At 37.3% G+C, this 9156-nt stretch overlaps 1 non-coding gene across 1 annotated transcript; it reads right to left on the bottom strand.

Moving 5' to 3' along the window:
- Positions 1 to 354: 354 nt before the first annotated feature.
- Positions 355 to 461, bottom strand: LOC126007352 (U6 spliceosomal RNA). The gene has a single exon (XR_007494932.1). It is a non-coding gene; the product is annotated as a U6 spliceosomal RNA (small nuclear RNA).
- Positions 462 to 9156: the final 8695 nt, after the last annotated feature.

Genomic DNA, 9156 nt, shown 5'->3' with positions numbered 1-9156 from the left:
TTTTGAGAGTTCTTTAATTAATATCTTTATTTAAATACCTTGATTACAAATATGATTGTAGTTGGGTTTTAGTCATGTAAAGAACACTCCCCTTCACCAGTACAACATTCCCATCACCAAAGTCCCAAATCTCCCTCCTCTCCACCCCACCCCCACCTGCACTAGAGACAGGCTTTCAACTTCCCTCATTCATTCACATTGTTAGGATAGTTCTCAAAGTAGCTATTTCTCTAACAGCACTCATCACTCTTTGTGGTGAGATTCATGTCATGAGCTGGACCTTCCAGCCCTTCTCTCTTTTGTCTCTGGGAATTATTGTAAAAATTTCTTTTAATTTTTAGGGTTTTTTTTTTTTTAAATATGGAACACTTCATGAATTTGCCTGTCATCCTTGCCCTGGTGCCATGCTAATCTTCTCTGTATTGTTCCAATTTTAGTATATGTGCTGCCAAAGTGAGCACTAATTTTTAGTTTTTAAATCAGTCAATAGTCTCTTTGGATTTAAACATTATGTATTTAAAATTTTCCTTATTTCCAGATATCGAACAACATTTCCTTTGAACTGCATAGAAATTATAGCATAAGGTAAAGTGAAAATTGTGATTAAGTTAAGAAAACTATTGAAAAGCTGCAATAAGTGAATTTTATAAGAAAACCCAACTATTTCCCTGGCTCTGGAGGTGGGGCTCTCACCAGTAAAACTGGGAGATTTTCAAGCTTTCCTGATGTGGTACTACAGGCAATATTTTCTTGGCTTCTATATTGACTCTGGCTTTCTGTCAGTCATTTTAACTTTCTGTATTGTCAACATGATATATTAACAATTACCTATCAGCTTATGTACCCCATGCACATGTTTTCTTGTGTTGTTTTTATTGCACATATTTTTCACTTGCTGAGGTTTCTAACTTTCAGGCTTATGGTGCATGAAGGCAGAACAAATGTTAGAATTCATAGACTCATTCTTGCCAGGCAAACACTTGAAGCCATAGAATAATCTTTCTTGCTCCTTAATTATTTTATTTTCTTAAAATGTGAAATAAGGGGTCAGAGAGGTAGTATGGAGGTAAGGTGTTTGCTTTGCATGCAGAAGGTCAGTTGTTTGAATCCCAGCATCCCATATGGTCCCCTGAGTCTGCCAGGAGTGGTTTCTGAGCATCAGAAAATGAGAGCCAGAAGTAACCCCTGAGCGCTGCTGGGTGTGACCCAAAAACAAAAAACAACAACAAAAAACCCAAACAAGCAACAACAACAACAAAAACAAAAGTTAAATATTATTTTATTTAGAAAAATAATGATAAAGAGAGGGGCCTGAACAGGTAGGGCACTTGCCTTGCAGCTACTGACCTGAATTCAACCCCTAGCATGCCATCTTTCCCTGAATCTCTTCAGGTGATTCCTAAAAGCAGGGTAAGCGCTGAGTGCTGACAGATATTCCCCCCCTCCCCACACACATGTAGGTGATACAGAAAAATGTAAATGAGTGTTAGAGAAGAGGGGAAATTACTCATTGAAGTTGTGATGAGCAGTGCGTTGCCACAGTGAGTTGCTTGTCTTTACAAAGGTGGCTCTTAAAATTATTTTATTTTACTTGAAGCTCTGCTACTGTTCATGATAAAATTTCATACATACAACATTATACCACTTTCTCCACCAAAGTTTCCTCCCTCTACCATTGTCTCAAGGACCCCTCCTAATCATCTATCCCTCCCTGTCAGTTCTTGGTAATTTCAGTTCTGTAAACTAATGTCTCTTGTCTTTGGCCATCATCATTCTCATGCTATATTTCTATATCTGTCTCCTACATATTAGAGTTGACTCTGTGTCTTTCCCTTTTTTTTCTCACTGAATTATAGGTCCATCTATGTGGTGTCATTTCAGTTTTTCTTTGTAATCAAGTATGATTCGTGTATGTGTCATAGACTTTATATGCAGGCATTTGTTCTTAAATACTCACTTTATTTGCAGATTTTAACTATTCTAAATAATGCTGCAATAAACATTGGAGTGCAAATGTTTGCTTTGTCCCATAGGTTCTGATAGTTTGTGTCTCTATTGTCATTTGTTTTCAGGAAGGTTTTGATTTCTTCTTTGATTTTATCTTGGACCCACTGGTTATTCAGTATTAGGCTGTTTAACTTCCAGGTATTAAAGTTTTTCTTCTGTGTCCCTTTGGAATTCACATATAATTTCAGAGCCTTATGGTCAGTGAAGGTAGCCTGCAAAATTTCTATCCTCTTGATATTATGGAGGTATGTTTTATGTGCTAGCATGTAGCCTATCTTGGAGAATGTCCCATGTACATTAGAGAAGAATGTGTATCCAGGTTTCTGAGGGTGGAGTGTGCTATATATATCTACTAGGCCTCTTTCTTACATTGCACTTTTCAGGTCTAGTATATTCTTGTTGGGTTTCAGTCTGGTTGACTTATCAAGTGTTGACAATGCTGTGTTGAGGTCTCCCACAATTATTGTGTTGTTATTGATATTATTTTTTCATATTTGTCAACAATTGTATTAAATATTTTGCTGGTCCCTCATTTGGTGCATATATGTTTAGGAGAGTGATTTCTTCCTGCTGTACATATCCCTTGATTAATACAAAATGTCCATCTTTGTCCCTTATAAGTTTCCTGAGTATAAAGTTTGCATCATCTGATATTAGTATGGCCACTCCAGCTTTTTTTATGGGTGTTGTTTGTTTGTATGATTTTCCTCCAGCCTTTTATTTTGAGTCTGTGTTTGTTCTGACTATTCAGGTGCATTTCTTGTAGGCAGCAGAAGGTTGGATTGAGTTTTTGATCCCTTTAACCACTCTGTGTCCCTTAACTGGTGCATTTAGTCCATTGACATTGAGAGAAAGAATTGTCCTGGGATTTAGTGCTATCTTTCTATCGAAGTTTGGTGATGCTGTTGATCAGTCTTGTCTTAAAGTAGGTCTATCAGTTTTTCTTTTAAGGCTGGTTTTGAGTCTGTAAAGTTTCTGAGCTGTTGTTTGTCTGTGAAACCATGTATACTTCCTTCAAACCTAAAAGTGAGTTTTGCTGGGTGCAGTATTCTAGGCGAAGCATTTATTTAATTGAGTTTTGTCATTATGTCCCGCCACTGCCTTCTGGTTTTGAGTGTTTCTGGTGACAGGTCTGTGGTAAATCTCAAGGATGTTTCCTTGAATGTAATTTCTCTTTATGGTCTTGCTGCTTTCAGAATTCTGTCTCTATCTGTAGGATTCGTCATTGTGACTAGAATGTCTTGGGGTGTTTTTTCTGGGGTCTTTTTTAGTTGGCACTCTTCGGGCATGCATGACTTGATTGCATGTATTCTTTAGCTCTGGTAGTTTCTCTTTAATGATGTTCTTGACCATTGATTCCTCCTGGAGATTTTCTTCCTGGGTCTCTGGGACTCCAATGATCTTAAGTTGTTTCTGTTGAGCTTATCATAGACTTCTATTTTCATCTGTTCACATTCTTTGAGTAATTTTTCCATTGTTTGATCATTTGCTTTAAGGCTTTTTTCCAATCTCTTCTGCTGTATGGAGTTGTTATTCATCTCATCTTCCAGTGTACTAATTCTATCCTCAGCTGCTGTTAACCTGTGGGAAAGCTCATCTATTTTTTTCTTCAATTTATCTACTGAGTTTTTCGGACCTGTTGTTTTACCTAAAATTTCAGTTAGGAGTTTTCTGATTTCTATCTTCATATTATCTTGATTCTTATTAGTGTGTTATCTTCTATATTTTCTTTGAGTTCTGTGAACATTTTCCATATTGCGACTAAACTCCTTATCTAAGAGACTGACTAGTTGGTTGGCCATGTTCTGGTCATCAGAGTTACCATCTTCATTTTCTATGTCTGATGCTGGCCTGTGTTGTTTCCCCACTGTCACACTTGTATTGTGAGTTTTTCTATGTGTTGTGGTTGTATTTATTGGCTAAAAATCATAGTTCAGTTCTTAGGTTATTTATTTATTTTTTTGGTGTGTGTGTGTTTATATATTCATATAAAGAGGATCTACTTCCAATCCTTCTCAGACTATTCCAGAAAGCTGAAGAAACAGGAATTCTTTGAAGCAAGCATAACCCTGATACCAAAGACAGAAACATTACCAGAAAAATATCAACCTATATCCCTGAACATAGGTGCAAAGATCATCAACAAAATATTAGTAAACCAAATTCAACAATATATTTCAAAGATAATACGCCATAACAGTAGTATTTAATCCCTGGAATGCAAGGTTGATTTAATACAAAGGTTGTTTAATAATTTTTTCCCCAAACTCTCCTCTCCTACCTGTATATATATATATATATATATATATATATATATATATATATATATATATTTATATATAAAGCTTTTTGCTTTTTGGGCCACACCATGTGACGCTCAGGGGCTACTCCTGGCTATGCACCTAGAAATCACTCCTGGCTCAGGGGACCATATGGGACTGGGGATTGAACCAAGGTCCGTCCTGGAGCAACCACGTGCAAGGCAAATGACTGACAACTGTGCTATCGCTCTGGCCCCAGCTGAGTCTTTTGTTTGTTTGTTTGTTTTTTTAGGTCACACCTGGCAGTGCTCATGGATTACTCCTGACTCTATGCTCAGAATCGCTCCTGGGAAGCTCAGGGGAGCCATATGGGATGCCGGGATTGAACCCCGGTCTGTCTTGAGTCAGCAGCATGCAAGGCAAATGCCTTACCACTGTACTATTACTCTGGCTTCTTTAATTTTTATTTTGAAAGCAAGGGTTAAATATAAATTAAGTACATACAATTGAGAAATAATACCAATTTCCAAGAATACATTTTAAGACACTGATTCATTTTATAAGAATGTTTTCTACATAAATGTATTTTTGGAACTCAGTTTTTGCTTCTTGTTTTTAGTGTAGTGAGATATACCCGGTGGTGCTCAGGGCCTACTCCTGGCTAGGTGCTCAAAAACCATGCAGTGCGAGGGATCAAACCTGGACTTCCTGCATATAAAGCATGTGTTCAGGCCAGTCAAATTCTATCTCAGCCTCACATCTGCCCAATTTTTAAATACAAAGTTAGTCATGGGGTGGCATCTTTTTCAACTACATTAGAAATTTCCTTGACTCTTATGATCATCAAAGAGACTAGGATGTTTACATTGGAGCTCTTTGGAATCTTAAAGTGGATAGAGCTGCTGACCTCACTCATATGCCTCATTTGTACTGTTCAATAAATAACGTTGTTTATGAACTCTTCTTTTGATTCATATTGAAAAAATACAACTTCCATCCTCTTTGTGTTTTATATCTGGATTGACTTGAATACTGAAGAAACACTCTGTTTAAGCCTTGTAATTCTTGTTCCAAAATCTATTTAACAACCCTAGAAGGCACCAAAAGAGATTGCCTATTTCCAAGAGGAATATTTCGAATAGCATCTAATATATTTGTTATGCAATAAGAATAAAATAAGAGCTCCAAGTTCAAAGTCTAAAAAGAAATGTGCATAAAATTAAATTATGTGCTACCTACTTCTGTGATAAAAACCTGAAAATGTTATAATAATTGTTCTCATTGTTGATGTCATTAGAGATGTAAGCTATTCAATTTAATGGACTTAATAATATTGTCTTTCTGATTGAATGCATAGGTATAGATGGCATATAATTATTTCTAAACAGCAAAAAGAAATTCTTAACATTGATATATCCTTTGGGTTTGTCCACTAAAACTGAATTTGCTGTGTCTTTTAAGAGTCTTACTAAATTCTTATTAAAAGAAAAAACCATCAATTAACTTTACTTAGTTATCAGAAACAGCATAAGATCTCTGGTGGTAATGAAAATTTAAAGGCCCTTCATTTAGTAGATCTAACATCAGTATTAGTGTGCTAAGAAAAAAATAGGTCTATGGATTAAGATTTTCAAAATCAAAATCTATAAATTATCAACTCGAAGCTTAAATACTTTTCAGGATCAAGGCATAGTTTAGCTTAGTCCCAGAGCTAGGACTCATCTGAGTGTCTCCTCTTTAACTTGATCCAGATGCTGTTGGTTGACTAAAAAATCAGCTCTCCTGCCACACAAAGTTATTTTCTCTTCTGAGACCCAGAACTGTCCCAGGATACAAGAATGGATGGTCTTTTTTTCCATTATGGCAAAACTTTGACCTTCAAATTAATGCAAATACCATCACTTCAGTTAAAGATTTTACTCAAATATAAGGAATAACAAACCCTATTGGATGAAGTAAGCTGTATATTCACAGTAGGCCCAGGAATAATCAGAATTACTTGTTATGTTTATTGAAATATGAAGATTCTTGAGTATCCCTCCCAATCAAAACATCTAAGTAGCAAGGGTGGTCTAGGGAATTTTAGCAATACTCCCATATGTATCCAAAGCATTGTAGTGGTAGCTGCATCACTAGATGTTGCTTTCATTGGGGGCTTTTAATTTACTATTGAATCACTCAATATTAAAGAGATTCATCCATTATCTCTGCATCCTAATAATCCCCAAATATATGTAAGTGGAAAAAATGCTAAAACACAATGTCTTTATAATGCATGATGATGGTAAGTCGTTTAGCTGTCATACCATTAGCATTCTTTCTTTTGCTTTCTTTCTTTGGCCTCAAAGCCCAAGCAACCAAAAGAGAAATTGAAATAAAAGAGTGTTTTATTTGCAACAAATAAAATTATTTCTCTTTCCTTTTCTTTCTTTCCTTCATTTTTTAATTATTTTATTTTTTGACTTTTGGGCCATATCTTCTATGCTCAAAACTTATATTGACTCAGTGCTAAGGATCCACTCCTGGGGAGGAAAACTACTACCTTGTGATACTGTAAGGGAGGGATGCACAAATATATGCACTATAGGAATGTAAGAAAAGTCGCAGACAACCAGTCTCTAGTGTTTAAAATGAATGCCCAGCAGGGGGACACCCAGGCCAAATGTAGTGAGAAGAAAACTTCACTGGAATTCTCTGACTAGAGAGTTGTCCCTGTAGAATAAAAGAGCTCTTGTATGGGGCTGGCTGATGGTGGATGGTGATGGAGGGTGAGAGGTCTTTCTCCTCCAGCCCGGGCCACGTGTCTCCAACTCCCTCCAGCCATCGAGTCGAGGTTTCAGGATAACAGGTGAGGAAATGTACATACAGGTTTCAAGAGATATCAGTTTTATTTTATTTTATTTTATTTTTGGATTTTTTGGGCCACACCCTTTTGATGCTCAGGGGTTACTCCTGGCTAAGCGCTCAAAAATCGCCCCTGGCTTGGGGGGACCATATGGGACGCCGGGGGATCGAACTGTGGTCTTTCCTCGGCTAGCACTTATAAGGCAGACACCATACCTCGAGCGCCACCTCGCCGGCCCCGATATCAGTTTTATTTATGCCCTAGCCACCATATGTGTGGCCTACAATCTTAAACCTCTTCAGTTTGCCCTTCTTCTTCCTCCATCTCTCTTGCTGAATCCCCCTCAATCCCCTCAGGCCAAGCCTTTTGTTACCTACCAAAGACTTCTCCCAGAAATGGGCAGGTTTTATTAACAGGTTACAGGAAAAATGGAGGATGGGCCAACAGTCCCATGGTTACAATCCAGGGGAATAAATGTAGATCAGCCTTAAATAACAGCAGATAAAATTTACCTCATCATAGCATCATTAAAATAACTAACATATCAGTTCTCTCCTTTTCAAAATCACATATACAGATGTTATATCTATTATAATACCATAGCAACTTATAAGAGTGGCCAAATATGATCAAGAACTCAATTCCAGGTATTTACCACTCTTTTGGGAGGAAAGTTAAAAAGGGAATAAGAAAGATGTGAATCCTGAAAGCATAAGGGAGATGAAACAACAGTTTGTATTCCTTGCCAATGTCTTTGATACTTTCTCTTTTTCTTTTTTTTTTTTTTTTTTTTTAATTTTTATTTTGATCATAATGGTTTACATAGTGTTGACAATAATATTTTAGGTACATATTTACATAAAATCAGGGGGGATTCCCATCACCAAATTGTCCTCCCTACACCTCCATTTCTGTCCTACCTCCCATTTCCTCTTCCCTCATCCCAGGTCGGCTTGAATATGTGGTCCCCTCTTTATCTAACCCACAACTTAGTAGTCTTGCACCTGTTTGGTCTTGATGCCTCCCTTAGTTCCCCCTCTAACTGGAGGCAGGACTAGCTAGTTCAAGTTGCGTGGTTTTGTTTGAAAAAGAGAAAAGTAATAAACTGGGGTAAGGATCTAATACCCCGAAACTGGGCGGAATCCTTCTAGAGGCTCTCATCATCGTTTTGAGAGATGGAGAAAAAGAAGGTGAAACACTCCACCAGTACCAAAAGAAGTGTCAAATATCTAGTGAGGGCTTGAGCTGTATCGATAAGCACCACAAAAAAAAAAAAACAGGCAAACAAACAAACAACAAAAAGCAAAACAAGCAAAAACAAACAAACAAAAAAAAACACACCATGGTCTTGAAATGAGAAACATGGCATAGCACATAACGAAAGAAAAGAAAGGAAGAGAAAATATAAGTATGGTTGGGGACAGTTTCAATAATCACTCCCAAACAGAGAAATCGACCAAAATAGATAGGTGAATAAAAATAATAACAACAATAATAAATGGAGGTAAAAAATATATAGATAATAACCAAGGTTTTGTGCTTTTTGTATTTTTATTTTTTCCCTCCTGCCCTGGCACAGTAAATATTGGGGTCATTCGAAAAGGAATTCACTTGGCCTAAGAGATATGGGGTTTCTCCGTCCTTGGAGCATACTGTCATGGGATCAACACTAGACTTTGCTCAGGAGCCTTTACTCTCCCGGTGGTGGTTTTTTTTTTTTTTGGTGTGTGGAAGACTTCTGTTCTGTGTTTAGAGGTCTCAGTATCTGCACAGCTCCTGAGGTGGGACTTATGATGAAGTCAGTCTTTGTGGTTCTAGAGGTTCTGTTACCTCCGTATCATTTTAAACCATCTTCTGTGGTTGGTGATCTTGGTCTTTGCCCTGATCCTAGGGTGGCACCTAGGATAGCATCTTTCTTTGTGCTTCCAAAAGCCCTGTTCCGTTACAATTTTCTCTGCCGGACCTTTGGGACTGGGGATCCTGGTTATTGTGCAGGTCATAGTTCAAACCCTAAACTAGGGCTTTTTTTTTTTTTTTGGTCCC

Source organism: Suncus etruscus, chromosome 4 (assembly GCF_024139225.1).
Source record: "Suncus etruscus isolate mSunEtr1 chromosome 4, mSunEtr1.pri.cur, whole genome shotgun sequence".
Classification (NCBI taxonomy): Eukaryota; Metazoa; Chordata; class Mammalia; order Eulipotyphla; family Soricidae; genus Suncus; species Suncus etruscus.
The sequence above is the reverse complement of the archived record's forward strand: the minus strand, read 5'-3'. Positions and strand labels throughout refer to the sequence as shown.